The following is an 18,273-nucleotide window of genomic DNA, read 5'->3' on the forward strand; positions in this document are numbered from 1 at the left end:
AAGTAATTATGGATTATTAGCTGCCCTGAGAGAATCAGTGTTGTCAGCTCTGAGCTTATAGCTGCAGTGGGACTTATATCATTATTCCCAAGGGATGTATAATGAGTAATTCAGAAGGATAACACAATATCCCAGATCTCTAATCAGTGTTTTTAGACAAGGCTGTAAAGTGGTATGGGATGACAAGCTGAGTATAGCACTTTATCTCCACCCATCTAATCAAGGCACTGACATGCATACTGTCAACTATACTCATTGTAAATATGTCAGTTAGTCTCTGTGTGTCCCATATTAGTTCCTGAGGGAATCTAACCAGTGTCATTCTCTGTGTGTCCCATATTAGTTCCCCTGAGGGAATCTAACCAGTGTCAGTCTCTGTGTGTCCCATATTAGTTCCCCTGAGGGAATCTAACCAGTGTTAGTCTCTGTGTGTCCCATATTAGTTCCCCTGAGGGAATCTAACCAGTGTTAGTCTCTGTGTGTCCCATATTAGTTCCCCCTGGGGAATCTAACCAGTGTTAGTCTCTGTGTGTCCCATATTAGTTCCCCTAGGGAATCTAACCAGTGTCATTCTCCCCATGTTCCCCTGGGGAATCTAAGTGTTAGTCTCTGTGTGTCCCAGTGTCTAACCAGTGTCATTCTCTGTGTGTCCCATATTAGTTCCCCTGAGTTCCAGTGTTAGTCTCTGTGTGTCCCATATTAGTTCCCTGGGGAATCTAACCAGTGTCAGTCTCTGTGTGTCCCATATTAGTTCCCCTGGGGAATCTAACCAGTGTCAGTCCTCTGTGTGTCCCATATTAGTTCCCCTGGGGGAATCTAACCAGTGTCAGTCTCTGTGTGTCCCATATTAGTTCCCCTGAGGGAATCTAACCAGTGTTAGTCTCTCTGTGTGTCCCATATTAGTTCCCTGGGGAATCTAACCAGTGTCAGTCTCTCTATTAGTTCCCCTGAGGGAATCTAACCAGTGTCAGTCTCTGTGTGTCCCATATTAGTTCCCTGGGGAATCTAACCAGTGTCAGTCTCTGTGTGTCCCATATTAGTTCCCCTGGGGGAATCTAACCAGTGTCAGTCTCTGTGTGTCCCATATTAGTTCCCCTGAGGGAATCTAACCAGTGTCAGTCTCTGTGTGTCCCATATTAGTTCCCCTGGGGAATCTAACCAGTGTCAGTCTCTGTGTGTCCCATATTAGTTCCCCTGAGGGAATCTAACCAGTGTTAGTCTCTGTGTGCATCACACAATACATCATTCAGTAGGGGCAGAGGGGTAGCCTAGTGGTTAAAGCATTCGCTCATCATGCCGAAGACCCGGGTTCGATTCCCCACATGGGTACAATGTGTGAAGCCCATTTCTGGTGTCCCCCGTAGTGATATTGCTGGAACATTGTTAAAAGCAGCGTAAAACCATACTCACTCACATCATGCAGTTACAAACCTTCTATGTACTGGTGTATACTAAACAAAACACAACACAAACTCTAATGCATACATGTATATGTTTCCATCAAACACAACTTAAAATGGACTGTGTGTTGACTTAATATCCCAAAAATGCTCCTATTATATTAAAACAGTTTCATCTGTGCTTGCAAAAATGATGTTTAATAGGATAATGTGAGCCTTGCTGTTGTAAGTGTCCCTGGTGCAGTTTCCTGTAATAAGGTATGGCAAGCAGTAACTCACAAATCAGGGCTGTAGACAATGATCAATGTATCACTCACATTTGAGAGACAGATATAATCATGTAATCATCTCAATGCAACACCAGAAGTAATGAAATCAGCAGGGTGACTGAGACTGCTTCACATTGGTATTGCACAACACAGTGATACCCACCATGAAGCTGGAGATGCCCTGGGTGCCCAACATGTTGATACAGGGTAAACTCCCATCACATAACATTTCAAAGATAATGAGGCAGACAGACAGTGAAAGGGAGCGTGGTATGGAACAATGCCATAGACAGACCCCATGACAGGGATCAATCTGACTGGACATAGGCACAAAGTCATTGTTTCCTGAAAAAATACTTCTCTACCTTGAAGCTATTGTCTTTTTCCAACCACTCAGTCAATGCCATTTGTAAACGTGTACAGATAATGCTATATATTGTGTTGTCTGCACAGTCTTTACTTACAGGTTACATATCCTACACAGAGCTGCACACAACAGAAGACTCTTTATAGCTGAAAGGAACTTTCAACAGCACTAACTAGTTTAACCCTTTTAACGCTGGTCACCATGCAAATACCTTCTAACAGTACAAACAACTTTTAGCAGCACTAACTAGTTTAAGCCTTTTAACGCTGGTCACCATGCAAATACCTTTTAAAAGTACAAACAACTTTTAGCAGCACTAACTAGTTTAACCCTTTTAATGCTGGTCACCATGCAAATACCTTTTAACAGTACAAACAACTTTCAACAGCACTAACTAGTTTAACCCTTTTAATGCTGGTCACCATGCAAATACCTTTTAACAGTACAAACAACTTTCAGCAGCACTAACTAGGTTAAGCCTTTTAATGCTGGTCACCATGCAAATACCTTTTAACAGTACAAACAACTTTCAACAGCACTAACTAGTTTAACCCTTTCAATGCTGGTCACCATGCAAATACCTTTTAACAGTACAAACAACTTTCAACAGCACTAACTAGGTTAACCCTTTTAATGCTGGTCACCATGCAAATACCTTTTAACAGTACAAACAACTTTCAACAGCACTAACTAGGTTAAGCCTTTTAAATGCTGGTCACCATGCAAATACCTTTTAACAGTACAAACAACTTTCAACAGCACTAACTAGTTTAACCCTTTCAATGTTGGTCACCATGCAAATACCTTTTAACAGTACAAACAACTTTCAACAGCACTAACTAGGTTAAGCCTTTTAACGCTGGTCACCATGCAAATACCTTTTAACAGTACAAACAACTTTCAACAGCACTAACTAGTTTAACCCTTTCAATGCTGGTCACCATGCAAATACCTTTTAACAGTACAAACAACTTTCAACAGCACTAACTAGTTTAACCCTTTCAATGCTGGTCACCATGCAAAGACCTTTTAACCAGTAACTTACACACTACTATCTTGGTTAAACCTGTTTATGCTAGTCTCCATTCAAAGAACTTTTAACAGTACAACTACTATCTGATATTAACCCTTTTGATGCTGGGCAGCATTCAAGAATAGACAACTGACATTGCTGTTTGTTGTTTCTCAGCTCTAACATCAATGCTGTGTCACGCAAGTTTCAACATCAAAGGGGCAACATGCAGACTACACAACCAAAGAGTACAAAGGGGCACATGCAGATGCCAGCTTTTACTCTACACAACCAAAGTAGAATGGAAATTGCTCTCCTGTCTACACAAGTTGGAAACTCTCCTGTCTCACCAGTTTTCTATGGAAATGAGTCCAATAAATGGCAATAATCTGTCCTCTAGGTGATATAGGAGGTGTTAGTGAATCGCAAAAGAAATAACTATTTCTGCATGGAAAAGCATCGGCAAATTGTGATTAGTTGAAAATATGTGAGTCAGTATGCAACATGAAGTAATATACCAGCAATATCAACACACCAACACTTGCTTCTGCACATTTTACCTTTGTGGGAAATCCAACTATTGTGTCTGGCAAATAGACAAAAGGAGAGCCGTGCCGCAGTCTCAAACTTATGGGGGAGCTGATGAATCGTCTAAGTGATTCAGGGTTTGAAACATTCCACCTCATCACAGTCTCTTCCAGCCATCAGAGAGCAGGAAACAAATGTACCACCTCTTCCATGTTTGGTGAAAAAACACAACAAAAACAGAAACTGAAGCATTTGTTATTCTATGTTTATGTATTTATATGCAAAACTTGTTGTAAGGTGTTTTTCAAACATTTTGAGTTCAGGTTTGACACTTTAACTTATTGGATTACAAGAATAATTTAAGACAATTGGGAATTCCACATTTCTGGTTTTTCGTAACATTTATACAGTAAGAGTCGGCTGGGAGTGTGAGTCAGACACAAGTGGGATTTGACATCCTAGTTCCATACAACTGTACCTCACCATTGTCCCTCACAGAAACATGATAAATCTACTGTGTTTTCTATTGGCAACTAGATGCTGACGTCATGCTGATGTGTGTGGATTCAAATATAACGTTGACACTTACAGACATGTACGGACACTTACAGTTAACTTTCTAATCCAAACAATGGCCACCATAACTTTGGTTTTGCATATTTGGGAATGTTTATCACAGTAAATACAGCATCTAGACATGTCTGACTCTGAATATACAATAATATCATGTCCACATATCTATAGCTATGTATGATACGGGCAAGGTCAATGTCAAAGCAAACAGTTAGATCTTGATGGAAACAGACATTTCGGTCTAAGTTTCTTCATGTAAGCAGTACCCACTTGATGTATATTAGATGTAATGCTTTCCAAACAGAATATCTAATTCCATTTAGTCTACGCGGAATGATTAATGACAAAGCATCAGTGGCGCTGCTCTTGTCTGGCCAGTAGACAATTATTGGTAGAATGAGGAGGCAGTGATTTCTAATGGGAGGTGGCAGACAGTTTATCAATGGAAAAAGAGGAACATAGCCAGCATAAATCTCTGTGAGAATGACATAAACTGGCACCATTAGAATTGATTATTTTATTATTGGACTTTCTACTTATCTACTTTAAAAGATATAGAAGTTGGAACTTTCGAGTTTACTGACGGTGGTATAAAGAAAGACCAAAACAGATCCAAAGCAGGTCTAATTGCAAGTTCAAAGACTTTGAAACAATTTGCCAGGAACCGTAAGACTATAAGTTTCAGTCTCATATAATAAAATTTCTGATTAAATCACATACACACAGTTGCATAGAGTCTATATTGAAGACCGATATATTTTATAGTTCTCTTTGAAAAACTCTAAATTCAGAGAAATTGATTGCAGTATGAAGTCAATACTTAGATGGAGAATGAACATCTCTTAAGCCAGATGCTGAGTGGCCTCCTGCCAACTGGGAAACCATTTTATTCTCCATTACTGCAAAATATCAAAATGGTTCATTTTTTTATCTCCTTATATAAAATGTGTGGTTGTGAGTTGAGTTTTTTTTAGAAAGCCTGAAATGTCAGGTCCAGTAACAGAGTGCTCAGGGACCATTACTGCAGAGAAATGTTTGAATAATACTATATGACATATGCTACCTTTGAATAAAACATTTTGAATGAGAAATGCTGAGAGTTCATTACACATTTCATGCAAACAAGAGACACTTGAATTTAATGTTTTATGTATTGAGCTCTATGGACTCCGGAGAAACAGTGTTTCTTTTTTCAGGCCAAAGGGTTAAAGGCACGGAACACCAAGTGTACAAAAGCTATGGATTATTACTGAAACAGTTTAAAGCAGGTTTCCATAGAAAAAATATATATCATAAGTACATTAGCAAGAGAAAGTTTTGATAATGTTGAAGGTATCCTAAGGGCTGGTGGAGTTTTGAACATATTGGGAATGTTTCTATATGGCATCAATATTCAGGCCATACTTTCTCTCCCTGCACTGCACCATCACAGAAACTCAGAGCTAGCGGGTATGAGAGCTAAATGTTGAGGGAGATTGTGTGCAAGGTGGACGATACATACATGTTAATCTGTTGGAAGAATGCCTCGTGATTCACTCGATGATAGATACTGATATGATCTCCATCAGGTCCGGGATCCAAATCTAAGCCACAGCTTATTTAATTATGTTTGAAAACACATTGCATGTAGGACTCATCTGCTGCCAGAGTGAGTGAGGGAGTTGTATTAAAAGCTGTGTTAACAGTGTTATAGTTATATTAACAAGGAAATACATGATCAACAGATACGCAGATGAGGAACATATCTCTGCTCAGCAAAATGAAGAACCTTAAACAACTTGGATTTCCATGCATTTAGAATAAAGACCTGTATTGGCATTCTTGGAGCCTTGACGTGAGCTCACTCAGGTTTACTGAAAAGACTGGGCACTTTGGACCAGGCACACTGTGCATGTAGCCTCTCCATAACTTGCAGCTGTGTCACAGCATGTCCATGCTGACTGTGATTAATACACTGTAGTTTAAGTGTTAACCTGGCGGTAATGACTTTCTTCCACAGAAGCTATTTTCTCCCGACAAAACTCACTATATGGCGCCGTCTTGGACATGACAAATACCATAACATTCCCTCAGGTGCATTGGTGGAGAAAGACAGTAGCACTACTGTTGTCAACTATAGTTGTATAAATGCAACATTTAGAAAATAATGATGCCCCAAACAGTAGGTATGTGATGGCTAGCCTGACAATGTGCAAGGTCATGGACAGACATTGTAGAAATTCATCACATTCATCAATATTACCATGAAGTGCTATGTTTGCGTGGACAGAAAACTAAACAAGCATCGATGAAAGTCTTTGCACAAAACATAAGTATCCAGGCAGAATTTCTGCAGGAAATGAAACACAACGTTTACACTTAAGGAACCATGTGACACACTAAAACTTGGCAATTGTGTCACTTTTGCAAATGGAACACCATATTTCTTATTATCAGGGTTACTGGCTAATAATTACTGCTTTATGTGAAACTGATCTTCAGTCTTTAACTTTTTCAGCTTTTTGTATATTAGAATCAAAGAAAATCCATGAAACAAAATATTAAATTAGCCTGGCCTAAACTAGAGCTGAGTACCATATTCAAACTGGTAAGATCCATCAGTTACATGTTATAACAAAATCCATCAGTTACATGTTATAACAAGACTACACAACATGAAGCAGAGGAGTATATGCACAATAATAACAATCCGTGCTCAGGCCTCTGGATAATGTGCTGAGTCGATCACAGTGCACACACACACAGAACGGTTCTTTTTCTACCACAAAATCAGGACATTGAACACATGTCTTGTACAATACAACCATAATTCTAAAATCAGCTGGCTCTCCGGGTTTAAGAATCTAGTAACTATGGCAACCTCTCTCATACAGGACTCATGTAACTGTAAAATTAGGTTTTACATTTTTTTTCAGGCCTAAAAAGTTTCTTGAACTTTTTGATCATTTAGATTTCAGTCAGGAAAAGAATAAAAGAGGTTATTTGTGCATCACCATTACCATTTTTACAATGTAACATTGTGGTGAATGTCTTGCTGCTGCTGCTGCTGAGTCAGGGGAACCAGTGTCGTCATCCATGTGTCTGTTCTCACTGGAGGATTACACAGGGATACTCAGTGCATTTCACATTACGCATCTAACAAACTTTCTGATGACATCAAGTCCTATTGAAAACCTCAACACATTGTTGCCTTCTTGACAGAAGGACACTAAATCTCAGCAGCAAATGTACTTCCAGGCTGATCAATGTTATCATAAAAGACTTGCATAAGTTCATGCATTGTTGTGAAAAGGAGTCAACATCACAAACTAATTACACAAGCAAAAATCATCACGTCAATTTCTCCTGGAATGTCACATTAAAGATTAGGACTGTGACCTTTAAGGCTGGACTGGTATCATGTAAGCCTCTAAGGAAATCTGATTTGGTGTCTAACAGAATGGGGGGGCTAGGTGAGAGAGGTGTTTGGCAGCAGTGGGAATCCAATTAGTCAGCACATCTCCTGGAGAATAAGTGAGATGGGACTTGTGACTCCTGCTTCAAACCTTCAGCCTTCTCAACCTGTTTCCATACTGTTAATTAGCCAGGTCTTTGATAAGAAAATGTTATTAGTCTGAAAGATAATACGTTTGTCTTTTCACATGGATTTCAGAACAACACCATGCAAGGACCTTAGGATGAAAAAAAAGACATTTCTCTGAAAATCTCAGGCAGAAGTGAAGATGTCAGTAAATATAACCAACAATAATCTGGCTACAGTTTGGTGGGTCACAGAGTGAGAGTGGTTTAGGGGTTATAAGAGGCTATTTCAGTCCTGTATTTGATTGGAAGATTTAAGAGGCAGCAATATGCAGACATCAACCAGCAGTCACATTCCAAGGAAATTAAATGTGGATGACAGATATTCCTACATGTCTCTTCACAGATTGCCTTTTCACAATAAACGAAAGTTTTTATTTACATAAGATTGACCTGATCCCTTGGAAGGAGAATAATAACTTTTTTTCTTGGTCCCAAATTGGTAGCAATGCCTGCAGGATCAATTGGACAGATACATGCTTTGCTCTTGGTCCTGGAATTGAATTTACTCAAAACTGAAAATTGCATCGTTCTCGTAAAGTTTACTTTCCCTATGAGCATGTGAAAGGACAGCAGCTATAATGGATCAGAGCTCTCATTACGCCAGTAACCAGGAGAATGAACATGGTGCCAGGCTGGTGTGAATACTGAAAGTCTTCATAAACCACACAGGGAATATTGGGAGCTCTTTTGTCAATATTCATTACAATCAGGATAGAAAAGAACTCTTCACAGCAAATTCTCCATTTGGCAGATAATCTTTAATCTGCTGCCCCTTGGAAAAACAGTCTGTGAATGGAATTCAGGGATACAGGAAATTAAAGAGAAATGTGATATAACTTCGTTAGGGTGATAAAGAGGAGGCCATCATTTCGATTTTAATTGAAATTGGTGCAGAATAGACAGTGATTCACAGAGTGGCTAGGGCAGTGGATACAGTTTAATTTCATATGATCAATCCATCAGGAAAAGCATGTAGCCAGTTACCATGGGTTACATGTTATTACAAGACTTTTTGCACTTCTTTTTCCAGCAAATAGGTTCCAACAGTGAACATTCTGTCGGAAGACATTGATTCCATGTTAATAGTCTCCTCGTCCTGTTTTTCTCCATTCCTTCTGACAAAGAGGTGCCAAGTCAACTAAGTCAACAAAACATGCCATTGATCATTTAGTGGAGGGAAATACGACAAAACCCTCCACTCCACATCCACTCAAAACTTGATGGACGGGTTATGGAACTTGAAGATGTGCTGGCAAAAAAACTTTTCAGATGATTTTTCATGTGAATTATGTATAACATTATATAACAAGACATGGCAGAAATTATTGGTGTTTCTCAGCTTTTTTCTGCCAGGTAATTGGTAGGGAACTGATAACATTTCCTGTGTGATTACAACATAAATTTGACTACACGGTAATCAGCTAGCTGGTGCTCTTGAGGAAATGACAGTTGTGTATTTCTGGAGAACACGAAGACAACTCATTATGGGAAAGCACTACTTTTTCTTTCACAGCATCAATAGCTTTAGAAACTTTCTTTCAACAGACTATAAAACAGTTGGCAGGGATAACTTAAAAACTACCCCATTGACAGACAGTAATTTCCTCCTAGCCATTTGATACACCTGAAAAATCTATCTCCTAATTTTCATACTGACATTTCATGCTCAAGATAATTTGCTGAAAAAAGAATTGATTCAATAATTCATAGTGAATATCCTTTGACGTTCCTTTCACAAATTTCCTAGTCAATCACTTTCTCCTGACAGCTAAACTGTTGTACATGTTTAGCATGCTTTGTCCATACTGAAGAAATTCAGAAATTCAAACTGGCAGATTTCACACTTCTGGTAACATATTTTCTATGTATCTGATCGAGCTAGTTTTCTTCACATGCAACCAGCAATGAAATATTCAGCTAATTTGAACCCATGAGAGCTCACTGGGAGATATGGGTAATTTGCTCCAGCGTTTCCTTCATAGAAATGCATGAAACAAGCACAGGAGGTGACCTTCAAGAAATTGGGGGCATGGCTGGGTGATTTCATGTCAGTATCTCTCAGTTTCCCCTCTAAATCAATAGCACTTGAGACGGCTAGCTGCGATTTCTCACTCCTCTGTACTTAAGTCCACACGTACATCACTAGAAGACTTTAGCAGAAAATAAGATAATAACTTCCGTTAGTAGTTGACAGCCGGTGAGGATTTACTCAGACAGCTTCCTATGGAATCATCTTGCATTTCTCAGTGGTTATCTCTTTTAATATGATAAATCTCACTCTTCTGATACTGCAAATGGACGCAGTCCACAATCAACATTTCCTGCCGTGATTAGCTCCATTTATTTCTCAACTTTACAATTCAGATTGCCTTCTCAACAGTTCTCTGCTTTACATGATTGCAAACAAATGAATACTAATACATGGCAGGTCAGGTGTCGCTTCCTATTATTTCTAGCAGTTCCTTGCACTGCCTTGTAATGACCAGCCTCATTCTGATCAATGTGTTTACTCATGTTCAACAATCTCTTCTCTCCCGCTCAGTGTCTTTGGCTCCTCACTGATCTGAGCTAAAACTTCAGGATGGTTTTCAAGCACTATCAGGAAAAAGCAGGAAAAGTTCTCCATTTGTGTGCAGCATGATGGAAGAAATCAAACACTTCATATCACCCAATAACACAAAAATATCCATGCTTTGTCAATGATTTCTTTCTCATTATCCACAAGCAATATAATGTATCGAAAGGAACTGTTAAATGTGGAAGATATCAATAAATCAAATTCAGTTCTATTAGCAATTTGTTGCAAATTATCTTCCCTTCACTAACATGCTAGGAGCACTCAACCAGCTGTTCGAACCTGCTGTGCATGTGGTTTGGAACATACATGTAGTTACTCTGACACATGAGATGTTCTCAAACACAAATACACCCTTATCGATCACATTTACACTGGTGAATTGACTCTTTTGCCATAACAATGACGTATATACTGTCATACATGTTTTCTTTTCAACTGACAAATTTAAGAGAATAAATTCTTATTCATTTTCAGTTTGCATCATGATGATTGTTTCAGCAGCATGCCTCAAATGATTTCTGAATTTTCTGAAATCACAGTGTCCAATTTGTTTAACATGGCTCTACATTGTTATCTTCATTTGAGTCAGTTTGTGTTTCAGTTGAATACTGAGTATTTGTTGTTTTTCTAAATAAAAATTACTAAGAAAGATGCTTGTTTTAAAAAATCACTATGGTGTTTGTTTTGTGTTACGATCACTGTAAATAATCAAGTCTGCACCAGACAATGTCATATAATATCATGCATCCACCAAGCCTGTGAGATTGACCACCCGATCCCATAAGTCACCATTCACTATCATTATTGAAAGAAGGTGCAACTTATAGTACGCCTCCATCTCAACATGACCCAAGTTTTCACAGCAAACGTTGTGTCAGCAGACTGACAGCAATAGTTGGAACATGCCCTTATATCATATCAAAAGGAGAGTTATGGCCCTTTGTGACAAAAAGATTGCCAGCTGGATATGGGAACCACATACCTTAAGAAAATACCCTTTGGCAACAACGCTGTGTGTAAATGACATGGAGTTTCAACATATTGTTCAGACATGAGAAACTATCGTGACAAGAGTCTCTTCACATCAAACAGAGGATGCAACTCAAACACAACCAGAAACAAGTACATGTAAAAGGTTTTTCATTGTAGAGCGAGACTTTCAATGACAATGTTCAAACTGGAAGCAAATGTGTCTGAAAGGAGCTGGCGCTTGTGTACACACAAACCACTACATGATGTTTAACCCAAACTCTTGTTAATACATGAGGAAGTCTATATGTAGCATTCAAAATAACCTGCTGTTGTCCACAAGTTTAAAATATCTCAGAAACAAAACGACAAATATAGGACAATAAAAAGGAAATGGTTATAGAACCTTCAATAGCTCGGTCTCCTGATTCATTCTTTGTGAGGGCCTGAACCAGCGGAGCGGCAAGTACAACCAATGATATAGTAGCATCTTCCTCACTGAACACGGTATGACATTAGTTTAACGTTTCACACCATTACAGAGTTATTGACAGGCTTGTGTGACCATGAGACGTCCATCTCCCAGGATGTGTATGATTATGAGACGTTCACTTTCCAGGTTGTGTATAACAATGAACATTCAACTCTCAAGCTATGTAAGACTATGAGATATTAACTTTGCATTCAATATATGAATGCTACAATATGCATTTTAAAGTCTCTTGATCTGTTACCAGTCAAATACAAGGCACATCTAAAATACATACTATTACCTGCAACTATATATGCTGCAAGGTTATGATGCTCACCTAAATCAGTTACACATATCTTATTGGGGTTATATTTGAGCTACTTTGGTAACCCATATGAAGTGGCCAGTATGTAAAGAGGCAATAAAGAAAACATGAGACATAGAAACATCTTCAACACAGAAATGATAGCTTCAAAGCTATCCATATTCATGTCTAAAAAACCAAGACAAATTAAAAAACCATCATTTGAAACATAACTGAAAACCTATTTGGTTCATTATTCTAGAAAGATATGATTGATAAAATCCCCAAAACCTTGCAAGCTGACATCTGTGGGGAACATGTTTCAACAGAGAGCAATGTAAGCTAAACAGATTCAACATACAAATTTCAAGAGGGTTAAAGAATCTTCATATTGCCAGGAGCAGCATTTCAAACTTCCACAAGCAGACCAGGAGAAGTCAACTATTAATCCAGAACAGAATCACTGCACAACAGAGAGGTCTTAGGTAAAATATTCAGAACATGTTGTTCAGATTTTGTTTAGGTAAGCTATGCACGGTGAGTGAATGCAGCCAGACCTACAAATGTGATCCCATATTCGAGGAAGTATCAGTGCTCTCTCCTCATCTCATTACTTAAACGGACACTTTATTCCTAGCACGAAACCTTTTATTTGTACAAACTAAATCAATTTAAAAGGTGTCTGCTAATGACGAAGGAACAACACAGTATTAGTTTACACTATGCACGGATAACTGCATCAGCCAGGAAGGAGAACAGCAGTGGAAGGGTCACTGTGAGGAGAAGTGGTTGTGTTATGTAACAAAACAAAAGGTTAGTGGCCATCATGAAGTCATGTTGAGTTTGTATGTGCAGCACTAGCCTGAAACAAACCCAACATTCTCCTCCGTCAGACAGATAAAGCATGCACGCTCACACAACCATTGCTGCCTCAGCTCATAGCAAACAAAAAACACACAAAATCAATCTGAAAGGGAAGTATGTGATTCCACTCCTAAGCAGGCTGTCTGCCACACTAACATTTATCTACCGGCTACAAAAAATTCAAACGTTGTTTAGATACCTTGAATTTAAATGATCTTACTTTCAAATTATCAGAACTTTAAAAACAAACTTTTCTGAATGCTGCAGATGTTGCTGGAGCAAATATATATTCCAATGCTATAAATAGATTTAAAAACCTACATTGGATGTTTTATAACCTGTAACAGCCTCTACTGTCAAAAACATTGTGATTTGAACGTATTGATCTTTCTGTTTGAAAGGATGCCATTGGTGACCAAGACTCTGGATAGCCAGGAAACCATGACAGTTGGATGGAATACCACCCCTAGATCTTCATCACGGACACACTGATGGAAACTGAATACAGTTCAAAGCAGTGTTAAAACCAACTCACTCACTCTAGGTGAAGGTCCATTATCACTCTTTAAAACTTTTCTTTCATTGAAAATCAATTTGTCTAAGTTTTACAGTAAAAGTTAACAAGAAGTAAATGAACTTTAAAATATCCACAGTTTTGATCATATGAGATTAACTGCACAAGCAGTACTAATTTAAGCAAAATCAATTCAGATGTTCAAATACTGGTAGACATTTTTTCATCTTTTTGTCTTACAAAGAGTGTTTGAAAGTGATTAATTCCAGACAAGGCAAGCACTACATAACATGAAGGAAGGCTAAGTGTGTCTAAGAGGTTCATGACACGATGCCTGGCAGACTAATTGCAACAGAGGCCATTAGTTCTTTATCTGTTCGGGATGACATATTCTTTGGATTAAACAAAATTACAAATATGCTGACAAGTGTAAATTTGGATTTTTTATGGTAACTTTAAAACATTAACATTAAAGAAATGGTCCCTGATGATAGAATTAGCACAATAATGGCTTCCCTTCCACTACACATCCTGAGACTGTGGTTATGTATCATGGTGTATGCAGCTCCTACTGACACACAGCGAGCTCCACTGGATTACATAATCAACTCTACTACCATACATGGCATGGAAAAAACAGTTATGTTGGTGAAATCAATCAGGCTTTTAGAGTTCCCAGCTGTGAAATTCTCTGAGTAAAAGAAAAGCTTTCATTAACCTATCTATGTGAAACCTGGGGTGATATCGGCTGGCACAACATGGCTTCTGCCACAGGACTCAACACTAGCTTGCATTAGTTTCAGTCACAGAAATACACACTTAGAACCTTGCTGACAACCAAGATAATTTTTTTAATAGAAACTACACATCAAGTCACCTCTTGTCTAGGAAAACCTCTTCTAATGTGCACTCCAGTCTTTGTGACACAAAAAAGCTTCCACTTTCACCACACAATGGGTATCATCGAAAGAAAAACATCTGTAAGGACTAAAAAACTCATTCTGGGTTCTCAAACCTTTCAACATGAGTGAACCCCCTTGTATGAAAGCATCTAATTTCTGCTTTCAGACTGAAAAATGAAAAACATCTTGAAAGTACACTTAAACTCACGAAAACTCCATTTCTTAAAGTCATTGTCTGAAGGAAAGTGCAATGTTTTTCTGTTTTTAGGCCTCCTTATTCTCTATCATTAACGTCGTTCTAAAAGTACTCTGGTTGAAAACCGACTTCCATGTATTCAGTTGGCCATATATAAATGAGCAATTATCACGTGTTCAATCTACATGCATTTGAAAGTATGATGGTGTTTTTACATTCAAGCGAAATAGATACCCAGTGAATACTGCTATGATGCCCTGTGGTACACAAAACTATCTGACAAAATATTGTGGGAAGCTAGCTATTACACACTGGTCAGTCACATCTGTGCATCAGGTGCTATTGCTAACATGAGTACAATATGGAGAGACCAATACCGGTATTTGATAATTCCTGCCATGGCTGGCATATTGCTTCAAGCAAGCTAAACCTCACATGTTTAATTCAGTTCAATGGATTTCAGAAAAATGTTTATCAATGATGTAACTAGAAAGGTGTCTGCATTACTTGCAAAAACAGAAGAAACCCAATTCCACCATTTCCAGAATGCCCACAAATTTACCCATTTACCTAAGCATGTCTCATGAACCATTATGACTTTCCCACATCAATCAGCAATCAACTTCAAACATGCCTAAGTACAAGTTTGAAAATGAAAGACTATGCCTGTGGCTGCCTTATGAGTTTTGAGCACCTGTTTAATAACATCATTTACTGCTTGGGTAAACACACGGCAATTGCTCTCAAACTTTCAAACAGAATGTACCACTGCCTCCAGCTACCTCTAGTATAATAACATCACTTCCAGTTTAGCACAACACCTGCCTCATGCAGTGGGGCTTTGAAACAGAAAGTTGTGTGCTTTTATTACTTTATACCAAAATTATCAGAACTTCTGGTATAATAACCTTGACCTTTAACCACTGCCAGGATCTGCCTTGAGATCATGAAAATAAAGTTTCACTAAATTCCAATCATATATGTGCAATACAGCATGACATCGGCCTGATATTAATATCTTATTAACATGTGCTCCACTTGACTATGACAAATTCCTTAGATGATGATTGTAAAACAAATGGGATTATGCATTGCAAATGGATTGCAAATTGAATTCAAAACAATTTCTGAGAAAAAATTATATGTGGTATGGCCAAGTTTATTCATTGTGTATTGAATTTGGCTATTAATGAGAACAAGTTCACTCTTGTTTGTTTACTTTGTTCAGCTAAATAAGCTGTTCAGAAGCACATTTATAACAAGCCTTTTGGGTATTATGTCCAGATGTGTTTGTAAGAATTTGGCAATTATAATATAGATATTTGTTAGGTGCTTTCAGTAGTGTTATTGGCTACTTAATGGTTGGACAGTTTACATTTGGAATCTCCACCTCACTTTGCTGGTTAGAAGTGAAATTTCTTGGCACTGAATACATGGGCATGGTGGGCAAGCTGGCTAAGGTGCCAGGCTAGTGATCCAGCAAGCATGAGGTGCCGGAATCAAGCCCACCTGTGACCGGGTGTAAAACAACCTTGGAGTCAACTTTGTGTGCAGACTCTTTCAGTGCTGTCACAACCCCTAGTGTACAGTACACGTACAACCCTGTGCACTTAAAAGAACCCATGAATCCGTTGGTATATGACCAGATGGTGGCCACATGAATACATGCAAACACCTAGTTGCGGGTACAGCAACGTGCAGTAAACTTGGACAAAGTACTGTGACCATGTGTCCCAGCTGTGGGTACCTCGCACGGATGGGAAAGCCGCAATAACTCGGTGCGCCTAGTGGCTGCAAGAGTTGAATGATCCCCAGGGAGTTGAGATTGATAATAAGATGTGCCGTTGAGATTGACATCCAATGATCGAGGGAAAAACTACCAGCGCCTTGAGCATGCACCAGTGTGTGGATATATGCGGTATATAGATATCCAATAATAATAATAATAATAATAACACCAAAACATGTACAAATCTCAACACTTATACTGTTCATCATCCATTCTAGTTTGAAAACAAATCAATAACAGATTTAATTACTAACACCTGTGACTGAAAATGAAATTATCCAATCAATAAAACTGTGTAACAAGGCAATGAATATTCATTTTCAAGATAATAATTGCTTCCCAATCTATTTTTTAATGATCTGCTCATCCAGAAGATCAATACAACTGAGTCAACTGACATTTAGGATCAGATCATAATTTTAAATCATGTATTGTTAGTGTCTTCAAATGACGTCTGACACTTGAACTATTATATTGCATATCAGCTTTTGTTATTGTAAGGCATTCACAGTATCTGAAATATAATTATCCCTCATATTATATTATTTTCTCACATAAATATCATCATATGTATCATCAGTAATACATAGCAACTCTCCTCATTCATATGCAATTTGAGGATGAGATCAGCTAGATCACAATCTGTTCCCAGTTGGCCTGATATTCAGTTCCACCTATGAAGCTTGAAGTTAAATGCCAGACTGGAAATGCTGTGTCTGAGAAGACAGAGCCACCTGTGTCTCCTCCGGGACATACTAGTAATAAAGAAGTTGTCATCCATGAATATTCACTTCTTCCTGTTCAAATTCTCATATCAATCAAAGGCTTCATGGGCACAGATGCAGTATTTATCACAACAACCCTGCTGGTTGTGTAACGCTTAACTGGAAGAATTGAAATAGGATTGGAAGCATTAAAGATAAAAAAAGTGACCTCAATTTTTCATGTGTAAATGCAAACAAACTGCCCCCTTCACAATGGAACAAAATCAATCCTATTAATTTTGATGGTTGATTGATTCTGAAGCAGAGATTATTGATTTTTAGTGGCAAGCAATTTGCAACATCTTGGCAGTGTGGCTTTCAGCATATTTCTTGTAATGAATGTGTGGGTGAGTGAATGTTGTAACATTTCAGACTCATCGACATCCCATGCAGTTTGTATATAATCAAGTCTGGATCACACAAACACTGGGTAATATTCCTTAATAGGATGGCGATTAGGTGCCTCACTTCGAGAGTGTGGATTCGAACCCCAGGTGTGACTCAGTCCCCAAACAGGACTAGAATCTGTACTTTACTGAGAAAGTGTTATCCCACATATAACACATGTTACAGTGAGCAATAGCATGATATATGGCATAGCTAACCTAATAAACTATATATTACATAACATGAGAATCAACCAATGACGGCAGAAAACAATCCAACATTATGACCACCCAATCCACATTTACATCTCCCGCCACAAGCCTGGGAACCAGTCCTGCAACACAAAATATATGCCACTCACCTGAGAATGGGTCATACACTGGGGTGTAGAAGTAGGTCCGAGCACAGGTTAACGGACCTTTTTGGATCCACTGCCTGACACAGCTGTAACACACAAAGGTCATAAGAACATAGAGCGTCATTAGCATATGACAAAATCGGGATAATCTTGTCGAAACTAATCCAAATATATGACATACAGCTCAGTCATGTTAATTCTGATGGTAGTGTTGATAAAAAGAAAATTGAAATAATTATCTGCATTTGACATATATAGTGCCCATAGCAAGATAACACCACTGAACAAAATTTACAGTTTCCCCTAAAGTGTCTTTTTCAGTATTAAGTTTAAAAGATTCATATGCATGAAAACTGTAATGTCCTGTGTATACCATTTAGGGACTGGTCATTTATAATGATGGGAGATTGGTTTTAGGAGTGACATACCGGATGCCCACTGTAAC

The 18,273-nt window shown here is 38.3% G+C and overlaps 1 protein-coding gene across 1 annotated transcript in view; it reads right to left on the reverse strand.

Annotated features, from left to right (window-relative positions):
* LOC124274606 (dynein axonemal assembly factor 9-like) overlaps positions 1 to 17,903 on the reverse strand; it is a 103,278-nt gene extending 85,375 nt beyond the window's left edge. Inside the window, exon 1 of the mRNA XM_046709972.1 lies at positions 17,832 to 17,903. The gene's annotated coding sequence lies outside the window, so the exon portion shown is untranslated. The remainder of the gene's footprint in view (positions 1 to 17,831) is intronic.
* Positions 17,904 to 18,273: the final 370 nt, after the last annotated feature.

This window comes from Haliotis rubra, unplaced genomic scaffold, assembly GCF_003918875.1.
Source record: "Haliotis rubra isolate DU_JTF1 unplaced genomic scaffold, ASM391887v1 Scf192, whole genome shotgun sequence".
Lineage (NCBI taxonomy): Eukaryota > Metazoa > Mollusca > Gastropoda > Lepetellida > Haliotidae > Haliotis > Haliotis rubra.